Here is a 27411-nt window from a genome sequence, read left to right as displayed (position 1 = left end):
TGAGAAAGTGTAGTACAGTGCTGTTTGAGTTGTCATTCTTTTCATCAACACTCATTTACGAATTACCCTTTGGATGAAAGGCTTTGCTGCTAAATGCTGCAAAATCTGCAAAGTCTATACCTTTGGTACAGGGGATCTTCAAGTTTAGAATGACCTCCATTCTGAACAATATTGCCTGTTGGTTTTTGTTTATTCATTCCTCCCTGTCTTTTGAGAAATTTTGAGGTGCTTTTAAGCATACACACACACACACACACACACACACACACATATAAGTAATATGATATGATTGTTTTTTAAGTAAATGAAGAATTGGAATGATGGAAAATTAGACTGAAGCCAGGGAGGGGTGAGGTACAACATGATTTAAAAAATAAATACATGAAGAATTAAGAGTGATGGGAAGGCAAGTTGATACCTTGTGGATATGGTTGCTAAAGATGAGCCACAAATTTTGCTTTATGTTTTCTAGAAATTAGTGTTGCTAGAATTTTGTGATCAATTACATAACTCTAATATAAAAGCAAACTAAATTTTCAAAAGCATTACAGATATTTCTGATACTAAGGCTTCTTAAATTTCTCTCATCTGTCCTCATAAAGAAGGCATTGTGGTGTAACAAAATCCTCATCGGCATCCTTACAGTACATTCTCAGTAACAACAATCATATAAGGCTAATATGGCCTTTGTTTAGGGAATTCCATAAAGGCAGATTTCAAGGGGTCAGTAAATTGCAGACCATTACTTTAACGCAAGATAAAATTGATTTGGACAGGTGCTCTCCAAATAGGGATACTTGCAAAATGGTTCATTGGAGTATGAACCTTTTAAAGTTTATATTTTTGTATATGTTTTACAGTGTATGAGTACAGCAATAATATATAATTTATAAATAAATATCTACTTTAGTAATTTGTACTTAAAAATGTTTTATCAGTGGGACCCCATGATCAAAACAATTTGGAGACCACTGGTTTAGCCGAAAGAAGGCACAAAACATTCAGACATTTATCCATAAATATTATTTCTCAATTGAGTTTTTGGTAGGTATTAAATGATAGTAATTACACATATAAATAGTACAATAAGACTCTTTTTTAAAGTAAGCCAAAAATTGGGAAAGACACAGATTGAGGCCTTTTGTTCCATAGAGGAGGTAGGGGGAAAGGATGCAGATAGAGGGTTTTTTGGTGTGTGTACTAAAATACATATACATAACAAAGTTTACAGTTTTATCATTTTGAAGTATGCAGTTCAGTGGCACTGAGTATATTCACAGTGTTTTACAACTATCACCACTATCTAGTTTCAGAGCTTTTTCATCACCCTAGTGGAAACCTCATACCCACTAAGCAGTTACTCTCTATTCCCCCTTCCTACCAGCCCCTATCAATCACTAATCTACTTTTTGTCTCTGTGAACTTGCCTATTCTGGTTATTTCATTTAATTAGAATCATATCATATGTGGCCTTTGTGTCAAGCTTCTTTGACTCTAGAATAATCTTTCTGAGATTTATCCATGTCCTAGCACCTGTCAGTACTTCATTGCTTTTTATGACTGAATAATATTTCATTATATGTTTAGACACATTTTATTTATCTGTTCATCCATTCGTGGACATTTAGGTTGTTTCTACCTTTTGGCTATTGTGAATAGAACTGATATGAACATTTGTGTACAAGTTTTTATTTGAACACCTACATACAGTTCTTTTGGGTATACACATAAGAGTTGAAAATGCTGGATCATTTGGTAATTTTATTTTAAGCTTATTTAGGAACCGTCAAACTGTTTTTCACAGTGGCCACACCATTTTACATTCCCAGCAGCAATTTCTAAGGGTTCCAATTTCTCCATATTCACCAACACTCTTTATTTACTTTTTTTTTTTTTTGCCATCCCAATAGGTACAAAGTGGTATCTCATACTCATTGTCATTTTGATTGTGGTTTGTTTTGCCTTTCCCTTTGCATAATGACTAATGATGTTAAGTATCTTTTTATGTGCTTGTTGGCCATTTTTTAAAATTAATTTTTGGCTGCCTTTGGTCTTCGTTGCTGTGCATAGGCTTTCTTGAGTTGCGGCAAGCAGGGGCTACTCTTCGTTGTGGCATGTGGGCTTCTCATTGTGGTGGCTTCTCTCATTGCAGAGCACGGGCCCTAGGTGCACGGGCTTCAGTAGTTGTGGCTTGCTGGCTCAGTAGTTGTGGCTCGTGGGCTCTAGAGTGCAGGCTCAGTAGTGTGGGGCCCGGGCTTAGTTGCTCCTTGGCATGGGGGATCTTCCTGGACCAGGGCTTGAACCCTGCATTGTCAGGTGGATTCTTAACCAAAGTCATGAAGATTTGTCCATATATTTTCTTTCAAGAATTTTATACTTTTAGTTCTTTCATTTGCATCTTGGATGTATATTGAGTTAATTTATTTGTATGGTATGAGGTAGGGGTCAAACATTCTTTCCACGTGGAATTGTCCCAAAATCAGCTGTTGAGACTGTTCTTTCTCCATTGAATGGTCTTGGCACCCTTGTCAAAAATCAGTTGACCATAGATGTGAGGGCTTATTTCTAGGCTTTCAGTTCTGTTCCATTGATCTATATGCCATTACTGCACTGATTTAGTTACTGTAGCTTTGTAGTAAGTTTTAAAATTGAGAAGTATGAGTCTTCCAAGTTTGTTCTTTTTAAAGACTGTTTTGGCCAATCAGGGCCCTTGTGTCTCCATATGAATTTTAGGATCAGCTTTTTAAAATTTCTGCTGAAAAGGTTGTTGGGAATTTTATATTAATTGCATTTAATATTTAGCTTGCTTTGGGGTTTATTGCCATCTTAACAACATTGTCTTCCAGTTGATGAACACAGGATGTTTTTCAATTTATTTAGGTCTTTAATTTCTTCCGGTAAGGTCTTGTAGTTGCCAATGTACAAGTGTTACACCTTCTTGTCTAAATTTATTCCTAAGTATTTGATTCTCATGTTTTCTTTCTTGTTCTTTATTATTTTTAATTGTGATAATATATGCATAACAAAATTTATCATCTTAACCATTTTTTCTTTGTAATTTTATTTTTCTTCCAGTTCTATTGATTTAATTGACATACAGCACTGTTTGTTTGAGTACAGCCTAATGATTTTACTTACATACATCATGAAATGATTATCACAGTAAGTTTAGTGTATGTGTATCATCTCATACAGATTCAAAATTTAAGAAATAGAAAAAAGTATTTTCCTTGTGATGAGAACTCTTAGGATTTACTCTCTTAATCACTTTCATATATAATATACAGCAGTGTTAGTTTTATTTATCATGTTGTACATTACATCCCTAACAGTTGTTTACCTTATAACTGGAAGTTTGACTGCCCTCAACCAATTCCCACTCCCTCCCCCCACCCATTGCCTCTGTTAACCACAAATCTGATCTTTTTATATGAGTTTTTTTTTTCTGAAGTATAATTAATCTACAACATTATGTTAGTTCCTGTGCACAAAATAGTGATTTGATATTCCTATACATTTCAAACACCATGGTAAGTCTAGTTACAATATGTCACTATGCAAAGATATTACATAGTTATTGACTGTATTCTCCACACTGTACACTTAATACCCGTGGCTCATTTATTTTACAACTGGAAGTTTGTACTTCTTAATCTCCCTCACCTATTTCTTTCCTCCCTTCACCACCTCCCCTCTGACAACCACCTGTTTGTTTTCTATCTGTAACTCTGTTTCTGTTTTGTTGTGCTTGTTTTGTTTTTTAGATTTCACTTAGCATAATAGCCTCTAGGTCCATCCATGTTGTTGCAAATGGCAAGATTTCATTCTTTTTATGGCTGAACAATATTCCGTTTCATAAATATATACACCACATTTTCTTTATCCATGGGCATTTAGGTTGCTTCCATATCTTGGCTATTGTAAATAATGCTGCAGTGAACATAGGGGTGTATATATCTTTTTGAATTAGTGTTTTTGTTTTCTTCAGAAAAATACCCATATGTTAATTGTTGGATCATGTGATAGTTCTGTTTTTAATTTTGTGAGGAGCCTCCAAACTTTTTCATAGTGGCTGCACCAATTTACGTTTCCACCAACAGTGCATGAGTGTTCCCTTTTCTCTTCATCCTTGCCAGTACTTGTTGTATTTTGCTAATAGCCATTCTGACAGGTGTGAGGTGATAGATATCTCATTGTGGTTTTGATTTTCATTTCCCTGATGATTAGTGATGTTGAGCATCTTTTCATGTGCCTCTTGGCCATCTGTATGTCTTCTTTGCAAAAGTGTCTATTCAGATCCTTTGCCCATTTTTTAAAATTAGGTTGTTTGGGATTTTGATGTTGAGTTGTATGAGTTCTTTGTATATTCTGGGTATTAACCCCTTATTAGATAGATTGCTTGCAGATATCTTTTCCCATTCAGTAGATGATAGTTCCCTTCACTGTGGAAAAGCTCTTTAGTTTGATGTAGTTCCATTTGTTTATTTTTGGTTTTGTTTCCCTTGCCTGAGGAGACATATGCAAAAACAAATTACTAAGATCAGTGTCAAAGAGCTTACTGCCTATGTTTTCTTCAAGAAGTTTTGTCTTTTTTTTTGGTTGTGGTTTCAGTTCTTACATTTAAGTCTTTAATCCATTTTGAATTTGTTTTTGTGCATGGTGTAGTTTAATGGTATTAAATACATTCATATTGTTGTGCAGACATCACCGTCACCCATCTCTAGGACTCTTTTCATCTTGCAAAACTGAATTTCTACACTGACTCAAATAGCAACTCCCCATTCCACCTTATGCTCAAGCCCCTAGCAACCACCATTCTAAGAATTTGACTACTTTAGGTACCTCATGTAAGTGGAATACAGTGTTTGTCTTTAAGTAATACGTTTATTTCACTTAGCATAATGTCGTCCTCAAGTATCATCAGTGTTGTACCATCTGGCAGGATTGTCCTTTCTTTAAGACTGAATGATACTGCATTGTATATATATACCACATTTTGTTTGTTCATTCATTCATCCATCCATTAATAGATACTTGTGTTGCTTCCATCTTTAGACCATTGTGAATAATGATGCTAGAGTGTACAAATATCCATTCAAGATCCTGCTTTCAATTTTGGGGGGTACATATCCAGAAGTGGAGTGGCTGGATTATATGGTAATTCTATTTTTAACTATTTGAGGAACCACCATACTGTTTTCAACAGCAGCTGCCCATTTTACAGTCCCACCAACAGCACACAATGGTTCCACTTTTTCCACATCTTTGTCAACACTTGTTATTTTCTGGGTTTTTTTATAGTGGCATCCTAATGCATATGAAGTGATAAGTTTTTGATTTGCATTTCTTTCATGATTATATTGAGCATCTTTTTATATACTTCTTGGCCATTTGTATATCATCTTTGGAGAAATGTCTATTCAAGTACTTTGCTCCTTCTTGAATCGTGTTATTTTTTGGTCATTGAGTTGTAGAAGTTCTTTACATATTCTGAGTATTAACCTCTTATCAAATATATGATTTATAATTTTTTCTCCCAATCAGTGGGTTGCCTTCTCACCTTTGTTGATTGTGTCCTTTGATGCCCAGAAATTTTTAATATTGATGTAGTCCCAGTTGTCGAGTTTTACTTTTGCTGCCTGTGCTTTTGGTTTCATATCTAAGGAGTCATTACCAAGTCCAATGCCATGAAGCTTTTCCCCTGTGTGTTCTTCCAAGAATGTTATGGTTTTAGGTCTTTAATCCATTTTGAGGTAATTTTTGTATATGATGTAAGATAAGGCTCCAACTTCATTCTTTTTCTTTTCCAGTTTCATTCTTTTTAAGAGCATGTGGATATCCAGTTTTCCCAGCACCATTTGTTAAGGGGACTGCTCTTTTCCTGTTGAATGGTCTTGGTCCCTTGTCAAGGGTCAGAGGTCATTTGACCATGTGGCACAAAGGTTTATTTCTGGGCTCTCTATTCTAGTCCATTGATCTATTTATCTTTATGCCAGTACCACACTGTTATTATATTACTGTTTTGAAATCAGGAAGTGTGAATCCTCCAACTTTGTTGTTCTTTTTCAAAATTGTTTTGGTTCTTCAGGGTTTCTTATCATTTTTAATGATTTACTGTTTTCAATTTTTTTTATTGCTATATGATCTCCTTCAAGTTGTTTTTTTGCTAACTTAGCAGCCATGTAATTAACCAATATGCTTAAGCCACTGTCTCAAAATATCACCCAGATATGAAATAGTATCTATTGACTCCATTATATGAAAAATTAAGAAACTGGTTGCACTTGCCCTACTTCTCCTCACTCCCCACCTACACACACTTCCCCCAACATAACAATATTCGTTATATTTTGTGAATGTTGTCTCAGTTCATTATGGTAGTATTACTACTGTATTGATTAGCTTTATTTTTAAGAAGTATAACATTTTTCTTCCGTGTGGTAAGCAAAATCACCATTTTATGTCTTTTTTTTTGTTGGTTTTTTTTTTTTTTTTTTTGCGGTACACAGGCCTCTCACTGTTGTGGCCTCTCCCGTTGCGGAGCACAGGCTCCAGACGCGCAGGCTCAGCGGCCATGGCTCACGGGCCCAGCCGTTCCGTGGCATGTGGGATCTTCCCGGACCAGGGCACGAACCCGTGTCCCCTGCATCGGCAGACGGACTCTCAACCACTGCGCCACCAGGGAAGCCCTTTTATGTGTTTTTTAAAGAGGGTCAGTATCGTGAGTCTTTTCAGTGTAACTGTGAGTTTATTAATTTAAATAATCTAAATAAAAATAGATTTTTCAACAGTTGTTCAGGAGTGAGCATCTCTTCAGTTCTTATAAATTTGAGATTATCATTCTGTAACCTTTGTATAGGAATAACAACTTGTTTGGGTATAAAACTTTTGAATAATAACCTTTAATTCAAAACTCAGTCAGATTTGCTCCCCCTTTCTGGGCATATACATTAATATTTCTGTGCCAGAGGCAACCCTAATATTTTTTCCCTATTGGATCCTGGATTGTTGTTGGGTTTTTAAAATCTAAGTTTTCTTACTTTCCCAGGGTATGTCTCCGTGTTGGTCAATCTCTATTGATTTTTTAAAAATAAAATTTACATACCTTACAATTCATTCTTGTAAAGTATACAATTCAGTGGTTTTTAGTATATCCAGAGGAGGTTATACAGCCGTCACCACTAATTCCAGAACTTTTTGTCATACCAAAAAGAAACCCTGTGCCCGTTAACAGTCATTTCCTGGCCTTCAACCATTAATCTACTTTCTGTTTCTATGAATTTGCCTATTGGGGACATTTTTTATAAGCAAATCATGCAATATGTGGCCTTTTGTGTCTGGCTTCTTTTACTTAATATTTTCAAGGTTCATCCATTTTGTAGCAGGAATCAGTACTTGTTGTTTGTTATGAACAGTAACAAGCAGTATTTCAAATACATATACAACATGTTTATTCATGAGTTGTTGGACATGTGGATTGTGTCTGCTTTTTTGGCCATAATGAAAAATGCTGCTGTAAACATTAATGTACAGGTTTTTGTGTGCACAAATTTCTTCAATTTTCTTACATATATACCTAGGAGTAGAATTGCTGGATCATATGGTAACTCTGTTTAAGCTTCTGAGTAACTGCCAAAGTGCTTTCCAAAGTGGCTGCACCATTTTATATTCCCATCTGGATCATATTTCAGTTTGTCTACATCCTCATCAACACTTGTTGTCTGTCTTTTGATAATAGCTATCTTAATGGGTGTGAAGGGGTATCTCACTTTTTAATGATTTTAATTTGCATTTCACTAATGACTAAGATGTTGAGCATCTTTTCATATGCTTATTGGCCATTTGTTTACCTTTAGAGAAATGTCTATTCCGATCCTTTGCCCATTTTAAAATTGGCTTATTTGTCATTTTATTACTGAATTATGTTTCTTTGTCTATTCTGAATACAAGTCCCTTATTAGGATATGTTTTGCAAACATGTTCTTACATTCTGTGCTGTCCTTTTCACTTTCTTGATGATTTTATTTGTGGTACAAAAGTTTTAATTTTGACAAAGTACAATTTGTCTGTTTCTTCTTTTGTCACTTGTGCTTTTCATGTCATATCTAAAACTATCGTCTAACCCAAGGTTACAAAATATTTACTTTTTTTCTTCTAAAAGTTTTATAATTTTAGTTCTTACTTTTAGTTCTATGATCATTTTTTAGTTAACTTTTGTGTGTGGCGTTGAGGTAGTACAGTTTTATTCTTTTGCCTGTGGATATCCAGTGTCTTAGTACCATTTGTTGCAAAGACTGTTCTTTCTTCCATTGAATTGTTTGGGCACCCTTGGCAAAAATCAATTGATCAGAAGAAAAAAAAAATCAGAAAAATAAAAATAAAAGAATGAAAAAAAGTGATTGATTATAAATGTAAGGGTTTATTCTAGACTATAAACCCTATTTTATTGATCTATATGTCACTCTTTATGCCACTACCACACTGTCTAATTAGTGTGAGTCCTCTAACTTTGTTTTTTCTTTTTCAAGATTGTTTTATCTATTCTTAGGTCATAGGAATATTCAGATCAGCTTGTCAGTTTATACCAAAAAGAAAAAAAAAAGACAACTTGAATCGTGGGTAGGGATTGCATTGAAACTGTAGACAAATTTAGGGAGTACTGCTGTCATAACGATATTAAATCTTCTAATCCATGAACTAGGGTGTTTTCCATTTATTTAGGTCATCTTTAGTTTCTTCAGTGATGTTTGTGGGTTCCACTTCTTTGTAGTTTGGCACTTCTGTTGTTAAAAGTATCCCTGAGTATTTTATTCTTTTTGATACCAATGTAACTAGTATTGTTTTCTTAAGTTCATTTTGGGAATTTTCCTTGTTGTACAGGAATATTACTGATTTTTGTATTTATTTTGGTTCCTGCAACTTTGCTGAACTTGCTTATAAGTTTGAGTAATATGTGTTTGTTTGTGTGTTCATGTGTTCCTTAGTGTTTTCTGTATAAAATATTGTGTCATTTGCAAATAGAGATCGTTTTCCTTCTTCTTTCTGATATCATGTCATTTATCTTTTTCTTGCCTAGTTGCCCTTGCTAAGAACCTCCAGTACTGTGTTGAATAGAAGTGTTAAGAATGAGTATCCTTGTCTTGTTCCTGATTTTAAGGAGAAATCTTTCTCGTCATTAAGCATGATGTTAGCTGTGAGTTTTTTTTTATAAATGCCCTTTATCAGGTTGAGGAAGTTCTCTTCTATTCCTGTTTTGTTGAGTTTTTTTATTTTGGAAGGGTTTGGGTTTTGCCATGTGCTTTTTCTATGTATAATGAGATGATCCTATGTTTTCTTCATGAATATGGTGTGTTACGTTGATTGATAATCATATATTGAACCAACTTTGCCTTCCTGGGATAAATTCCTCTTGGTTTTGATGTATAATCCCTCTTCTGTGTTGCTGGATTCAGTTTGCTAGTATTTTGTTGTGGATTTTCCTTCTATATTCATAAGGAGTATTGGTCTGTAGTTTTACTGTATCTTTGCCTTTTTTATCAGGGTAATATTCTCCTTATAGAATGAATTGGGAAGTGATCCTTCTTCTCATTCTGTTTTGATGATGTTGTTTTTTGAGTTTATGAATGGTTGTTGTTAATTCTACTTTAAATGTTTTTTAGAATTCACCAGTTTGGGCCTGGGCCAAACTGGTGAATTTGGCCCAGGCCCAAACTGGTGAATTTGGGGGGTGTTTTCTGATTACTGACTCAGCCTCTGTCCTTATTATAGGTCTGTTCAGATTTTCTATTTTTGCTTGAGTCAGTTTGGGTAGGTCGTTTTTCTAGGAATTTGTCTATTTCATCTAGGTGACCTAATTTGTTGACATGTAATTGTTCATAATATTCCCTTATGATCCTTTTTAATTTCTGTGTGATTGGTAGTAACATCCCCTGGTTCATTCTTAATTTAAATGATTTGGGTTTTCCCCTTTTTCCCTTTGGTAAGTTCTAGCTAAAAATTTGTCCATTTTTGTTGACCTTTTCAAAGAACCAACTTTTGATTTCTTTGATTTTTCTCTTTTTTTGATTCTCTGATTCATTTATTTTCATTCTAATCTATATAATTTCCTTCATTTTGCCTGCTTTAGGTTTTATTTGGTCATCTTTTTCTGGTTTCTTAAGGTTGAAGGTGAGGTTATAGTTTCAAAATCTTTCTTCTTTTAATATGGACATTTACAGATACAAATTTCTGTAAGCTCTGCCTTCACTGCATCCCATAAGTTTGGGTATGCTTTGCTTTCATTTTCATTCACCTCAGAGTATTTTCTAATTGCCCTTGTGATTTCTTCTTTGAACATTGGTAGTTAAGAGTGTGTCATTTATTTCTCTATATTTTTGAATTTCCCAAATTTCCTTATTGATTTCTAGTTTCATTCCATTGTGGTCAGAAAACATACTTCGTATAATTTGTAAATGTATTGTGACTTGTTTTATGGCCCAGCATATGGTCTGTCCTGGAGAACATTATATGTGCCCTCAGAAGAATGTGTATTCTGCTTCTGTTGGTTGGAGTATTATGTATATGTCTTTAGGTCTAGTTGGATTATAGTGTTGTTCAAGCCTTCTATTTCCTTATTGGTCTGTCGAGTTTTTCTGTCCATTTTGAAAGTGTAATATTGCAGTCTCCAGCTATTACTATTGAATTGTCTATGTCTCCGTTCATTTCTGTCAGTTTTTTTCCTTTGGTACCTGTCCTTGGTTTCCCAACACATGGCAGACATTCGTTAATTTTTTGATGAAGTATGTTAATTTGTCAACTACCTTTTAGTCTCCCTCTATTGTCTGAGCTTATCTTGGATCCATTTTATTAAGTCCATGTTCTTTTTAAATTTTCTCTAGAGTGAGAGTACAAATTCTTTATTGACTAAAATGGGTAAACCTTCTGGCAAAATAAATTCTTTCTCTTTCCCTTCTTTTTTTCCTTCCTTTCTTCCACTTTTTTGTTTATAAATTTATTTATTTATCTTTGGCTGCATTGGGTCTTCATTGCTGCGCCCAGACTTTCTCTAGTTGTGGTGAGCGGGGGCTACTCTTCATTGTGGTGCACGAGCTTCTCATTGCCGTGGCTCCTCTTTTTTCTTTTTTTTTTTTCTTTTTTTTTTATTTCCGGTACGCGGGCCTCTCACTGTTGTGGCCTCTCCCGTTGCGGAGCAACAGGCTCTGGACGCGCAGGCTCCACGGCCATGGCTCACAGGCCCAGACACTCTGCGGCATGTGGGATCTTCCCGGACCGGGGCACGAACCCATGTGCCCTGCATCGGCAGGCGGACTCTCAACCACTGCGCCACCAGGGAAGCCCTCGCCGTGGCTCCTCTTGTTGTGGAGCACAGGCTCTAGGCACGCAGGCTTCAGTAGTTGTGGAGTGTGAGCTCAGTAGTTGTGGCTCGCAGGCTCTAGAGCACAGGCTCAGTAATTGTGGCACCCTGGCTTTGTTGCTCCGTGGCATATGGGATCTTCCTGGACCAGGGCTTGAACCCATGTCCCCTGCATTGGCAGGCAGATTCTTAACCACTGCGCCACCAGGGAAGCCCCCTTTCTTCCACTTTAATGCTATAGAATATTTTCATAAATCCTTTTCTTTTGTTTTCAGATTACCTTTGTCTCAAAACGGTTCTGTGGAAACCATTTATTTGATCACAACCATTTATTTGATCACATTTGATGACCTTATTACCTATTTACAAGATACTGCTTGAGTCCCCTTCCTAGGACATGAACTTGAAGGCTGATTGTGTATGGCTTGTATTTCTTTTGCCCCTCAGAGTTTGGGAAAGGCAGAAAGATAGTAATTGATTCTAGAACTCTGGACAGCTACAGTAGGTGACATTTTTCTCTGCCATTGTTTTCAAACTCATAAATTGATGGCCACCTTATCAAGTGTGGAGGTGAGGAAAGTATCTTGTTCTATAGGACATGCTCTTGGGGTTTTGCTATTACACTACTGTAAAGTCACCTGGTAGCTGCTTTCATAGCATTGTTGTGTAGGCAGTGATATGACTGAGGCCTTATTTTTTTCTAGCAAATCTTAGTAATAAAACTAAGATGTTTAGACTTAAAAAGTTATTTCCCATCCCTTTTTCTGACTTCTTCCTGGCCAAAGCTGGCATACAGTAAACCATTCTGGCAAGGGCATAAGGAGCTATTTTTTCACAGGGAACATGTCTCCAATTGGGACATTTACCTTTCTTCTGGGCCACTTATTACCTCAGTCCCTTTTCTGAGATACCAGTGGGGTAGTTTGAATTGTTGACTCACCTTTTACCCTTCTGTATGGTCCTTTGTGTAGGAAGAGCTTTGTGGTGGCTCCTTATATTTATTCCCAGTTGTTTCTTCAGATATTATTTCTGGAATTTTGTGGCGTGAGTTGAGTCTGTTCCCTAGATTCTGAATTTTTTTTTTACTTTTTTAATAAATTTGTTTTTTATTTAGTTAGTTATTTTGGCTGCGTTGGGTCTTTGTGTACGGGCTTTCTCTGGTTGTGGCGAGTGGGGGCTACTCTTATGGTACACAGGCTTCTCATTGCGGTGCCTTCTCTTGTTGTGGAACACGGGCTCTAGGCATGTGGGCTTCAGTAGTTGTGGCACGTGGGCTCAGTAGTTATGGCTTGTGGGCTCTAGAGCGCAGGCTCAGTAGCTGTGGCACACAGTCTTAGTTGCTCCACGGCATGTGGGATCTTCCCTGACCAGGGCTCGAACCCATGTCCCCTGCCTTGGCAGGCAGATTCTTAACCACTGTGCCACCAGGGATGTCCTATTTTTTAAAACTTTTTGATACTTTTTGTTTGTGTCTTTCAGTTATGAAAGAAAAGGTCTCTGTGCTGTCATGTTTTCTAAAATCCATTATCTGTTTTCTCAGTTTTGTTTCCTCTCTCTCTTTTATATTCGATTTCTTCCTTTTCTGTAGGCTCATTCCTCTCAGCTAGAACGATGCTTATGTCTTTCCTTATCATAGCCTGTGGAGTGAGGGACTTGGCCTGCAGTTGATGCTTCTACACTTTACATCTCTCTCGTCTCTTTATTACTAAATACTTTTGTCAAAAAAGATATTTCATTACTTTTGAGTATAAAAGTAAAAAGATAACTAAATATAAAGAGTTTAGATAATATATAAAATATAAAGACCTTGGAAACCACCCATAATTCTCACCATCCTGAAATAGTAATGATTAACATTATAGATAAGCTTCGAGGTTTATATTTTCTGATTCACATACCTACTGCCTATCTTGGATCTATTTTATTAGGTCTGCAATCTAATGAAGCTAAATATCAAATGACGAACTCCATGAGAGCATAAAATGAGAGCTTTATTAATGTTTAATTAAATGTTTACCAGTGTTTCTTACACTTTTATAAAACAGGCTGATCTCATATCAGTCTTCACAATCATGTTCGTATATGGAGAGAAACAACAGTCCAAAAAAATGAAATCATACTATGTATATTGTTTTGAAGCTCTGCACTTAGTATATCATAGACATTTTTCTATGCAGTAAATAAAGATTTATGTAGTCATTGTTAATAGCTTTATGGGTTCCATTGTATAAATATAATATTTAGTTAGTTCCTAATGACAGATATTTAAGTTTGTTTTTGAATTTCTCTTTATCATAATCTGCACTTCGATGGGTAGTCTTGTTACATCTTTCTGAATTTTTCAATTTCCTTGAGAAACATTTCTAAACATGGAATTTCTGGGTTACCAATTGTGCACATTAAAAATGTTTAATCCACACTACTAAATTGTCCTTCTGAAATGTTGATTCAATTATTCGTTCACCAGTAATGTGTAATAATATTTTGGTCAGTACCTGCCAATAGCATTCTTGTTAATATTTGCCACATAGGGCAGAAATATGGTATCTATCCTGATCCACATTTCTTTAATCATACGGAGTTTTTAGTTTCTTTTGTGTGTTTATCGACCGTATTTCTTCTTTTTTGAACTGCCTATCTTATCTTTAACCCAGGTTTCCTTAGATATGCTAATGCTTTTTTTTCCTGAACATGTGTACCTAGGACGTGTACATTTGAGGGGTTAAGAGTCAATATAAGGGAATAAGTGCAACTGCCTGCTTGTTCTTCCCTTCTTCCTTTGATTACACCTACTCTTTCTTTGACTCATTCTTTCTGTGCCTCTCTCTGCTGTGTCTGTGCAGGCTGTCCCCAGGCTCTATAGTTCATGCTTTTGTCTTATTACAGTATCTTTGCACCCTGTCTGCTTCTGTGTTCTTTCTCTCTACCTCTGTGCACCCGCATTCTGTGCACTTGTGCTCTCCTCCACCCCACCCCATGCTGTCTCTTGTCTCACTGTCTCTGCTGTGTATCTCTCTTGTTTTTCTGGTTACTCCTTTTCTCCTCTCTTTCTCTCATGTTCTTGCTGTGTTTGTGTCTGTGCTCTTTCTCTCTCTCCCTGTTTTTTCTCTCGTTCCCCCTCCCTTTCCCATCTTTTTCTCTCAATGTCTGGATGTATATTCAGATCAAAGAAAAGGGATAGTTTACTGCTGTCAGTACAAAAGAGGTCATATTTATTCAGTTTTTGTTTATGGAGAAAAAGCTGAAGATGAATGATTTCTCTGTATTTTTGACCTCTCATTATTTCCAGTTGCCCACATTTTCAGCAGTGGGGCAAATGAACAACACAAGCTAACTACCAAACAAAGAGACCTCCATGAGAGAATAAAATGAGAGCTTTAGTAATATTTAATTAAATGTTTACCAGTGTTTCTTACATTTTTATAAAGCAGTCTAATTTTATATTACTCTTCACAATCACACATATATGGAGGGAAACAACAGCCAAAAGCAGTATCTTGGAACCCAAGGATAAATTTCATTATATGCTAAGAGGTAAAAAGCAAGATATGATATTTACATGTATTTATATGACTGGAACAAAATTAAATATTAGCAGATTAAGATTATGGGATTATACATTTTTTCTTTTTAATTTTTCATGTTTGTTTTAAACAAGAAGCACGTCTTTTCTAATATGAAATCAGAAAAATTTCTTTGTGACATTAATTAAAAAGTGACCTCAGCCAGACTGATCAAACATAAAATATTAGTTATGAGCTGGAAGAGAGAATTCTCAAGCTTTTCATTGTGTTCTAGTTTCTGCCTAAAGTACCTGTTTGAAACTCCAATCTAGTCATAACAAATCCTTCTAGAAGCAGAGTGATAGAATAGAATTAATACACAGTTTCTATGTTAAGATCAAGTTAATTTTTTTTAATATTTTCATTGGACTATAATTGCTTTACAATGGTGTGTTAGTTTCTGCTTTATAACAAAGTAACTCAGTTATACATATGTTCCCATATTTCTTCCCTCTTGCGTCTCCCTCCCTCCCACCCTCCCTATCCCACCCCTCTAGGTGGTCACAAACCACCGAGCTGATCTACCTGTGCTATGCGGCTGCTTCCCACTAGCTATCTATTTTACGTTTCGTAGTGTATATATGTCCATGCCACTCTCTCACTTTGTCACAGCTTACCCTTCCCCCTCCCCGTATCCTCAAGTCCATTCTCTAGTAGGCATGTGTCTTTGTCTTTATTCCCGTCCTACCCCTAGGTTCTTCATGACCTTTTTATTTTTTCCTTAAGTTCCATATATATGTGTTAGCATACGGTATTTGTTTTTCTCTTTCTGACTTAATTCACTCTGTATGACAGACTCTAGGTCTATCCACCTCACTACAAATAACTCAATTTCATTTCTTTTTATGGCTGAGTAATATTCCATTGTATATATGTGCCACATCTTCTTTATCCATTCATCTGTCGATGGACACTTAGGTCGCTTCCATGTCCTGGCTATTGTAAATAGAGCTGCAATGAACATTTTGGTACATGACTCTTTTTGAATTATGGTTTTCTCAGGGTATATGCCCAGTAGTGGGATTGTTGGGTCGTATGGGTGTTCTATTTGTAGTTTTTTAAGGAACCTCCATACTGTTCTCCATAGTGGCTGTATCAATTTGCATTTCCACCAGCAGTGCAAGAGTGTTCCCTTTTCTCCACACCCTCTCCATCATTTATTATTTGTAGATTTTTTGCTGATGGCCATTCTGACTGGTGTGAGATGATATCTCATTGTAGTTTTGATTTGCATTTCTCTAATGATAAATGATGTTGAATATTCTTTCGTGTGTGTTGGCAATCTGTATATCTTCTGGGAGAAATGTCTATTTAGGTCTTCTGCCCATTTTTGGTTTGGGTGTTTCTTTTTTTGTTATTGAGCTGCATGAGCTTCTTGTAAATTTTGGAGATTAATCCTTTGTCAGTTGCTTCATTTGCAAATATTTTCTCCAATGCTGAGGGGTGTCTTTTGTCTTATGGTTTCCTTTGCTTTGCAAAAGCTTTGAAGTTTCATTAGGTCCCATTTGTTTATTTTTGTTTTTATTTCCATTTCTCTAGGAGGTGGGTCAAAAAGGATCTTGCTGTGATTTATGTCATAGAGTGTTCTGCCTGTGTTTTCCTCTAAGAGTTTGATAGTGTCTGTCCTTACATTTAGGTCTTTAACCCATTTTGAGTTTATTTTTGTGTATGGTGTTAGAGAGTGTTCAAATTTCATACTTCATACATGTACCTGTCCAGTTTTCCCAGCACCACTTATTGAAGAGGCTGTCTTTTCTCCACTGTATATTCTTGCCTTCTTTATCAAAGATAAGGTGTCCATGTGTGCATGGGTTTATCTCTGGGCTTTCTATCCTGTTCCATTGATCTATATTTCTGTTTTTGTGCCAGTACCATTCTGTCTTGATTATTGTAGCTTTGTAGTATAGTCTGAAGTCAGGGAGCCTGATTCCTCCAGTTCCTTCTTTCGTTCTCAAGATTGCTTTGGCTATTCGGGGTCTTTTGTGTTTCCATACAAATTGTGAAATTTTTTTATTCTACTTCTGTGAAAAATGCCAGTGGTAGTTTGATAGAGATTGCATTGAATCTGTAGATTGCTTTGGGTAGTAGAGTCATTTTCACAATGTTGATTCTTCCAATCCAAGAACATGGTATATCTTTCCATCTATTTGTATCATCTTTAATTTCTTTCATCAGTGTCTTATAATTTTCCGCATACAGGTTTTTTGTCTCCTTAGGTAGGTTTATTCCTAGATATTTTAATCGTTTTGTTGCAATAGTAAATGGGAGTGTTTTTTTAATTTCACTTTCAGATTTTTCATCATTAGTGTATAGGAATGCCAGAGATTTCTGTGCATTAATTTTGTATCCTGCTACTCTACCAAATTCATTGATTAGCTCTAGTAGTTTTCTGGTAGCATCTTTAGGATTCTCTATGTATACTATCATGTCATCTGCAAACAGTGACAGCTTTACTTCTTTTCCGATTTGGTTTCCTTTTATTTCCTTTTCTTCTCTGATTGCCGTGGCTAAAACTTCCAAAACTATGTTTAATAAGAGTGGTAAGAGTGGGCAACCTTATCTTGTGCCTGATCTTAGTGGAAATGGTTTCAGTTTCTCACCATTGAGGATGATGTTGGCTGTGGGTTTGTCATATATGGCCTTTATTATGTTGAGGAAAGTTCCCTCTATGCCTACTTTCTGCAGGGTTTTTATCATAAATGCGTGTTGAATTTTGTCAAAAACTTTCCCTGCATCTATTGAGATGATCATATGGTTTTTCTCCTTCAATTTGTTAATATGGTGTTTCACGTTGATTGATTTGCGTATATTGAAAAATCCTTGCATTCCTGGAATAAACCCTGCTTGATCATGGTGTATCATCCTTTTAATGTGCTGTTGGATTCTGTTTGCTAGTATTTTGTTGAGGATTTTTGCATCTATGTTCATCAGTGATATTGGCCTGTAGGTTTCCTTCTTTGTGACATCCTTGTCTGGTTTTGGTATCAGGTTGATGGCGGCCTCGTAGAATGAGTTAGCGAGTGTTCCTCCCTCTGCTATATTTTGGAAGAGTTTGAGAAGGATAGGTGTTAGCTCTTCTCTAAATGTTTGATAGAATTCACCTGTGAAGCCCTCTGGTCCTGGGCTTTTGTTTGTTGGAAGATTTTTAATCACAGTTTCAGTTTCAGTGCTTGTGATTGGTCTGTTCATATATTCTATTTCTGCCTGATTCAGTCTTGGCAGGTTGTGCATTTCTAAGAATTTGTCCATTTCTTCCAGGTTGTCCATTTTATTGGCATAGAGTTGCTTGTAGTAATCTCTCATGATCCTTTGTATTTCCGCAGTGTCAGTTGTTACTTCCTCTTTTTCGTTTCTAATTCTATTGATTTGAGTCTTCTCCCTTTTTTTCTTGATGAGTCTAGCTAATGGTTTATCAATTTTGTTTATCTTCTCAAAGAACCAGCTTTTAATTTTATTGATCTTTGCTATCGTTTCATTCATTTCTTTTTCATTTATTTCTGATCTGATCTTTATGATTTCTTTCCTTCTGCTAACTTTGGGGGGTTTTTTTGTTCTTTCTCTAATTGCTTTAGGTGCAAGATTAGGTTGTTTATTCGAGATGTTTCCTGTTTCTTAAGGTAGGATTGTATTGCGATAAACTTCCCTCTTAGAACTGCTTTTGCTGCATCCTGTCGGTTTTAGGTCCTCATGTCTCCATTGTCATTTGTTTCTAGTTATTTTTTAATTTCCTCTTTGATATCTTCAGTGATCACTTGGTTATTAAGTAGTGTATTGTTTATCCCCCATGTGTTTGTATTTTTTACAGATCTTTTCCTGTAATTGATATCTAGTCTCATAGCATTGTGGTCGGAAAAGATACTTGATACAATTTCAATTTTCTTAAATTTACCAAGGGTAGATTTTGTGACCCAAGATATGATCTATCCTGGAGAATGTTCCATGAGCGCCTCAGAAAAATGTGTATTCTGTTGTTTTTGATGGAGTGTTCTATAAATATCAATTAAGTCCATCTTGTTTAATGTATCATTTAAGGCTTGTGTTTCCTTATTTATTTTCATTTTGGATGATCTGTCCATTGGTGAAAGTGAGGTGTTAAAGTCCCCTACTATGAATGTGTTACCGTCGATTTCCCCTTTTATGGCTGTTAGTATTTGCCTTATGTATTGAGGTGCTCCTATGTTGGGTGCATAAATATTTACAATTGTTATATCTTTTTCTTGGATCGATCCCTTGATCATTATGTAGTGTCCTCCTTTGTCTCTTGTAATAGTCTTTATTTTAAAGTCTATTTTGTCTGATATGAGAATTGCTACTCCAGCTTTCTTCTGATTTCAATTTGCATGGAATATCTTTTTCCATCCCCTCACTTTCAGTCTGTATATGTCGCTAGGTCTGAAATGGGTCTTTTGTAGACAGCATATATACAGGTCTTGTTTTTGTATCCATTCAGGCAGTCTGTGACTTTTGGTGGGAGCATTTAATCTATTTACATTTAAGGTAATTATCGATATATATGTTCCTCTTCCCATTTTCTTAATTGTTTTGGGTTTGTTATTGTAGATCTTTTCCTTCTCTTGTGTTTCTTGCCTAGCGAAGTTCCTTTAGCATTTGTTGTAAAGCTGGTTTGGTGGTGCTGAACTCTCTCAGCTTTTGCTTGTCTGTAAAGGTTTTAATTTCTCCATCAAATCTAAATGAGATCCTTGCTGGGTAGAGTAATCTTTGTTGTAGGTTTTTCTCCGTCACTTTATTTTTTTATTTTATTTTATTTTTTGTGGTACGCGGGTCTCTCACTGCTGTGGCCTCTCCCGTTGCGGAGCACAGGCTCCAGATGCGCAGGCTCAGCGGCCATGGCTCACAGGCCCAGCCACTCCACGGCATGTGAGATCTTCCTGGATCGGGGCACGAACCCATGCCCCCTGCATCGGCAGGCGGACTCTCAACCACTGCGCCACCAGGGAAGCCCCTTCCTCACTTTAAATATGTCCTGCCACTTTTTTGTGGCTTGCAGAGTTTCTGCTGAAAGATCAGCTGTTAACCTTATGGGGATTCCCTTAAGTATTATTTGTTGTTTTTCCCTTGCTGCTTTTAATATATTTTCTTTGTATTTAAATTTTGATAGTTTGATTTATATGTGTCTTGGCGTGTTTCTCCTTGGGTTTATCCTGTATGGGACTCTTTGTGCTTCCTGAACTTGATTAACTATATCCGTTCCCATAGTAGGGAAGTTTTCAACTATAATCTCTTCAAATATTTTCTCAGTCCCTTTGTTTTTCTCTTCTTCTTCTGGGACCCGTATAATTCTAATGTTGGTGCGTTTAATGTGGTCCCAGAGGTCTCTGAGACTGTCCTCAGTTCTTTTCATCCTTTTTTCTTTTGCTCTGCAGTGGCTATTTCCACTATTTTGTCTTCCAGGTCACTTATCCATTCTTCTGCCTCAGTTATTCTGCTATTGATCCCTTCTAGAGTATTTTTAATTTCATTTATTGTGTTGTTCATCATTGCTTGTTTCCTCTTTAGTTCTTCTAGGTCCTTGGTAAATGTTTCTTGCCTTTTCTCTATTCCATTTCCAAGACTTTGGATCATCTTTACTATCATTATTCTGAATTCTTTTTCAGGTAGACTGCCTATTTCCTCTTCATTTGTTAGGTGTGGTGGGTTTTTACCTTGCTCCTTCATCTGCTTTTTTTTTTTCTGTCTTCTCGTTTTGCTTATCTTACTGTGTTTGGGGTCTCCTTTTTGCAGGCTGCAGGTTCGTAGTTCCCGTTGATTTTGGTGTCTGTCCCCAGTGGCTAAGGTTGGTTCAGTGCGTTGTGTAGGTTTCCTGGTGGAGGGGCCTAGTGCCTGTGTTCTGGTGGATGAGGCTGGATCTTGTTTTCCGGTGGGCAGGTCCACGTCTGGTGGTGTGTTTTGGGGTGTCTGTGGCCTTATTATGATTTTAGGCAGCCTCTCTGCTAATTGATGGGGCTGTGTTCCTGTCTTGCTAGTTGTTTGGCATAGGGTGTCCAGCACTGTAGCTTGCTGGTCATTGAGTGAAGCTGGGTCTTGGTGTTGAGATGGAGATCTGTGGGAGATTTTCGTGGTTTGATTTTACGTGGAGCTGGGAGGTGTCTTGTGGACCAGTGTCCTGAAGTTGGCTCTCCCACCTCAGAGGCACAGCACTGACTCTGACTTGAGCACCAAGAGCCTTTCATCCACCCAGCTCAGAATAAAAGGGAGAAAAAATAGATAGAAAGGGGACAAAATCAAATAGAATCTAATAAAGTAGGATAAAATAAAATAAAGTTATTAAAATAAAAAGTAAAAAATAATTGCCAAAAAAGTTTAAAAAGTAAAACAAAAAAATTAAGAAAAATAACGGACGGACAGAATCCAAGGACAAATGGTGAAAACAAAGCTATACAGACAAAATCTCACACAGAAGCATACACATACACACTCACAATAAGAGGAAAAGGGGGAAAAATAATCTATCTTGCTCCTAAAGTCCACCTCCTCAATGTGGGATGATTCATTGTCTATTCAGGTATTCCACAGATGCAGGGTACATCAAGTTGATTGTGGAGGTTTAATCCGTTGCTTCTGAGGCTGCTGGGAGAGATTTCCCTTTCTCTTCTTTGTTCGCACAGCTCCCGGGGTTCAGCTTTGGATTTGGCCCCGCCTCTGCGTGTAGGAAGCCTGAGGGCATCTGTTCTTCGCTCAGACAGGATGGGGTTAAAGGAGCACCTGTTTCGGGGGCTCTGGCTCACTCAGTCTGGGGCTGGGGGAGGGGTACGGAGTGCGGGGAGAGCCTGCAGCTGCAGAGGCCGGTATGACGTTGCACCAGCCTGAGGCGTGCCCTGTGTTCTCCCGGGGAAGTTGTCCCTGGATCACGGGACCCTGGCAGTGGCGGGCTGCAGAAGCTCCCGGGAGGGGAGGTGGGGATAGTGACCTGTGCTCGCACACAGGCTTTTTGGTGGCTGCAGCAGCAGCCTTAGCATCTCATGCCCATCTCTGGGGCCCACGCTGATAGCCGTGGCTCGCGCCTGTCTCTGGAGCTCCTTTAAGCGGTGCGCTTAATCCCCTCTCGTCGCGCACTGGAAACAAAGAGGCAAGAAAAAGTCTCTTGTCTCTTCGTCAGCTGCAGACTTTTCCTGGACTCCCTCCCGGCTAGCCGTGGCGCACTAACCCCTTCAGGCTGTGTTCACTCTGCTAACCCCAGTCCCCTCCCTGCGATCCGAAGCCCAAGCCTCAGCTCCCAGCCCCCACCCGCCCCGGCGGGTGAGCAGACAAGCCTCTCGGGCTGGTGAGTGATGGTCGGCACCGATCCTCTGTGCGGGAATCTCCCCGCTTTGCCCTCCACACCGCTGTTGCTGCGCTCTCCTCCGTGGCTCTGAAGCTTCCCCCCTCCGCCACCCGCAGTCTCCTCCCGCGAAGGGGCTTCCTAGTGTGTGGAAACCTTTCCTCCTTCACAGCTCCCTCCCACTGGTGCAGGTCCCGTCCCTATTATTTTGTCTCTGTTTTTTCTTTTGCCCTACCCAGGTACGTGGGGAGTTTCTTGCCTTTTGGGAGGTCTGAGGTCTTATGCCAGCATTCAGTGGGTGTTCTATAGGATAGGAGCAGTTCCACGTGTCGATGTATTTCTGATGTATCTGTGGGGAGGAAGGTGATCTCCGCGTCTTACTCTTTGGCCATCTTCTCCTGGTCCCTAAGGCATCCATGGCTTGTCTTTTTAAAATTTCATTCCCATAGCCAATCCTCATTCCTGCCCTCCCATCGGAACTGGCCTTGTTATGTAAGTATCTTTTGGCTTACAAGAGTTCTTACAAAATATGTATTCTGTGTTTGTCATGTATTTTCAGTTTATATAAAAGGTATATCATTATTTTTGTTATTTTCGCTAAGCATTGTATTTTTAACATTCATCACATTGCTACACATACATATAATTCAGGTTTCTGATCATTGCATAGTACTCCATTGAGTGCATCTACCAATTTACCTATGCGCTTTCCCTGTAATGGACACCCAGGTCGCTGTCAATTCCCAACAATGCAAAACACTAGCAGTGCACATCCTTGTCCATATTGCCTTATGGACCTTGTGAGACTACCTTTGTTGCACAGACCCAGAAGTGGAAATCTTGGATCATAAGCTATATGTATACTTAATTTTCTACATTAGTACCAAATTAATTTCCAGTCTATATTCCTACCTGCAATGCATGAAAATTCCTATACTTCCACCTTTCTGCCAGTAATTTATAGTTTTGCCAGATAAGAAATGCAAGTTTCTATACCATGGAAAGGTAGGGTTTTTTGGTCATTTTTAATTAAATGTTACTTGTCTTGAGAATCTACCCTATCTCCACTCTGTAATTTCCAAGGGAAGAAAGAGTCTTTCAGAGACTTCCAAAATTACTGCTGTGCTTTCCACCAGAGTGCATTCATATGTTCATCCAGACATAATTACAATATACAACGTGACAGAAGTACAAGAATGGGATATTTTCATTGTTTTTGTCAGATTTTGACATATAACAGATAAAAGATATGGAAGATTTTAATAGCAGTATTAAGAAGTTTGATTTAAAGTATCTGTATAAAACTTTATTCCCAAAACACAGCATCCACAGTTGTTCCAAATGCCCATGGAATATATACAAAAATTAACTGTACATTTAGGCAAAATGTTGATAAATCCCCAAAGTAGAACATTTGTAACTAAGCTTATATTCTTTAACCACAATACAATAAGGTTGGAATCTAACAACTACAACTCTTTCCTTAAATATTTTAAAACATTCTAAACTTTTGGGCTATAGGAGAACTAAGAATTGAGATTATAGAATTTTTTTTTCATTAATGAGAGTAAAAGCACATATCCAGAACTTACGGGATGTGACTAAATCTATATTTAGAGGAAAATGTATTAAATGATATTTAGTTCAACAAACTCAAGTAAGCATTCTATAAATCAGTCCCCAGAATTGATCGATATAACCAAGATCTAGTTCTTTCAAAAAAAAAAAAGAAAAAATAGACCAAATCTCTGGTTATTCTGACCATGAGGAAAAGGATCAACACTAATAGTATGGAAGGGTATAACCACAGTCAAAGAAGTGATTTTTTTTTTAAAGGATTACTGTATGCAACTTTAGGCTGATATATTTTAAAACCTAAATTAGATGGGTGATTTTCTAAGAAAATATAAACAGAATTGGCCAAGAAGTTTTAAATCCTAAGTAGATCATTAATAATAGAAATTTAAAAGACTGTCAGTAATCTGTAGACCTCCCCACCTCTAACTATGTGCCCTCCAGAAATTTTGTACAAATATATATGCCCACCAGAAGTATGAGAGAATGTGTTTCTTCATTCCTTTGCCAACTATGGGTAGTATCAGTCTTTTTAATATTTGCTAATCTGATGTGTAAAAGAACTCATTGCTTTAAATTGCAGTTTTTAAATATTAGGTTTCAGAGATTGCTCTTTACGTTTCTTGTTTTGAGAATTAGCTGCTTATATCCTTTGCCCATTTTTCTCTGAAGAATTTTTCTTATTAATTCTTGAGCATTATTTATATTGTATTGATAGTGTAATAGCATTGCTGTGTACTCAACTTCTTTATTTCTTTTTTCCATGCTAAGAAAGATGTCCCCAACCACAAGATTATAAAAAAGTATTCTCCCCTATTTTTTTAATACTTATTTAAGGGGTAGGGCAATGCATTTAAACACTTAATCCACATGGAATTTATTTTGTGTGTCTAGATATAATTTTATTGCCAAATGTTTATCTAATTGTCAGTAGAGCTTTTTAAATAAAGTCATATTCATAAATTAATTTATGAGAAGAAACTAAACTGGACTCTAATCACTTGGACTTGGTAATTAATAGCCGTGGTTCTTTTGAAATTTCTACCCAAAGCAACTAAAATACTATGCAAACACCTTATCAAAATGGAGAGATTGGAAGAGGAAACTAATTCTGACTGAAATATGAATGAGTTTTATTTATTAAACTTGAAGTTAGATCAAAACATCCAAGTGAAAATATCTAAAAACATAGATACATATGATCTCATGAGTATGTCATGATTGGAATAAAGATTTTAGAGCCATCCATGTAAAAAAGGTGATCATAATCCTCATAAATACTAAAACTAAGAGGAAAGATTTCAGAGAATGCAGAGAAGAAAGGAGAGTGAGAGAGTCACTTCCAGACCATAATTTTTCAAACCTGATAGAAAATCCTTTGGGACTTATGTCATCTAGCTCTACCACCCTCTACAAGATTTTAATGATCATTTGCTAACCTTCCAGTTTTTCCTGTATATTAATTGAGGACTTTAGCTCTTGATTTTCTTTCTTTTGTACCCCAAACCCAGCCATTATCTGGGAAACCTTACCATCCTGTTAGTTTCTTGACCTTGGTTCTAATGACAAGTACTTCCATTACATTTTAACTATACAGTCTCATGGCCATACTTTGAATTTTGGCATTACTCAGATTCGTTATGTCTCTGCAATCTTTACTCATTCGTGTATGAAAAGAAATTTTCTGAGGACCATTCTGCAGGCACAATGCACTTTTGATTTGAGGGGGAGGATATATTAGAGTTATCATCTACCATACTTGCAGAAATAATTGACCAGTTCTGATTTTCTGATGGTGAATAATAGACAGTTATCACCTTAGTTCCTGCTTTTATAAGTTCTAATCTTGCCTCTCAGAATTAAATCTACATCAAAATGTTATTTTGGGGGCAGACTGGCTAGTAAGTTTTAGTATTGAAACTCCAGTTGCCAGTTTGATCCGTGCATATCTAAAAACTTTTCACAAGAAAAGACTGTCTTTTGGTGCCATCGACTGTATTTCTAATTTTGACTGTCTTATCAATGTGTATCTCTGGTCCTAAACTTTAGTGATTATAAATTAGCATAAACCCATTTTTCTGAAAGAAAAGCATCTTTCAGCAGGCACCTTGCTGGCAGAAGGTCAGCAATAACAATCTTCATACATGAAGAATAGCTGTATAAGGTGATGTAAGAAAATATAGCCTTTTTCCTATATTTGATATGTTTTCCTAAGCTCAGTTTCCACCTAAAAAGTCATCATTTAATTGAAAATCTTTTTTTTTTCTGGGTCTCTATGATGGTTTGTCTGATCAATGAATATGGGAATGAATTTCACGTAGATTTTAATTAAACTAAAAAGTACTACGTAAAGCCTGAAACATCTCTGAGATGGCGGCAGTTACTTTTTCCCCAGTTGTAGTAAGGCATTAACAGGTGGGTTTACTCTCACAATAATAGAAATTAAAACAGAAGAAGCCAGCCAGCGTGTATCTCCTTTTAAGACTCTCTGCAACAGAAAGCTTAAACCATGGTAGCTGATAATGTGAGTTGACTTGTAGTCACAAGTCTTTATGTGTAAGCCCAGTTGCAGAGAACTGGGTGGGTTGATTCACATCCAGGCGCTAAGGGACGATGAGATCATTAGAGGAAATGCCTGAGACTCTCCCACGGACTAAGGAAAGTGGATTGTTGTGGTTTAACGACAGCATCTGTAAATGAATTCAGTAGCAATTATGTTCTATCCTATGGTGGGTCCTCAGCACAAATTGTCAGGCACGGTGCAGGCCTGTGAATTGTGGTTATTGATTGAATCTGTGGAAGTCAAAAGAGCGTGACAGCACGGTTCTGACGGTTTGCACTTAGCGCTAGCTGTAGTGTGTGTAGCGCTGAACCATACGTACCATACCCAGCGCCCACATTTTTGTTAGGACTGTCCACTGTTAAATGGAAATGACGCTGTTGGTCACCTTCCATTGTTCTTGTACCCCTGATTCAGTAACAGAAGATATAAGAACAGAGAGCACGAGAACCTTTTTTCTCCAAATAAGGCTTCATAATCTACATGTATTTCAGTTTGCGTACATGAATAAACACATTGTTACAGCTTTCTTGAGATCTTTAACATACCATAAAAGTCACCTATTTAAAGTGTACAGTTAAGTGTGTTTTAGTATATTCAGAGAGTTGTGCAACCGTCACCCCAATTTAATTTTAAGACATTTTCAACACCTACCATAAGCACCCTATATACATTAGCAGGCACTCATTTCTCCCAATTTCCCACCCCTGCCCCAGCCCCTGCTCCGGCTGTGGTTACTAATCTGCTTTCTGTCTCTATAGATTTCTTTATTCTGGACATTTCATGTAAATGGATCTTTTGTGACTGGCTTCTTTCACTTAATATTTTCAGAGTTCATCTACATTGTAGCATGTATTCATTCCTTTTTATAGCCAAATATTCCATTGTATGAATATACATATTTTACTTATCTGTTCATCAGTTAATGGATATTTGGATTTCTTCCAGTTTTGGGCTACTGTTAACAAAGCTGCTGTGAACATCCATGTACAAGTTTTTGTGTGGACGTATTTTACATTTCTTTTGGGCATATGCCCACGAATGGATATACCCTGGATAATATGGTAACTCTATATTTAAC

General features: G+C 37.1%; 1 protein-coding gene across 6 annotated transcripts in view; it reads left to right on the top strand.

The window, feature by feature from the left end:
- ALMS1 (ALMS1 centrosome and basal body associated protein) overlaps positions 1–27411 on the top strand; it is a 220524-nt gene that overhangs the window by 175406 nt on the left and 17707 nt on the right. The gene's annotated exons all lie outside the window — the stretch shown is intronic.

Source organism: Stenella coeruleoalba (genome assembly GCF_951394435.1).
Source record: "Stenella coeruleoalba genome assembly, chromosome: 13".
Taxonomy (NCBI): Eukaryota; Metazoa; Chordata; class Mammalia; order Artiodactyla; family Delphinidae; genus Stenella; species Stenella coeruleoalba.
Note: the sequence above shows the minus strand (reverse complement) of the source record. Positions and strands in the feature narration are given on the sequence as shown.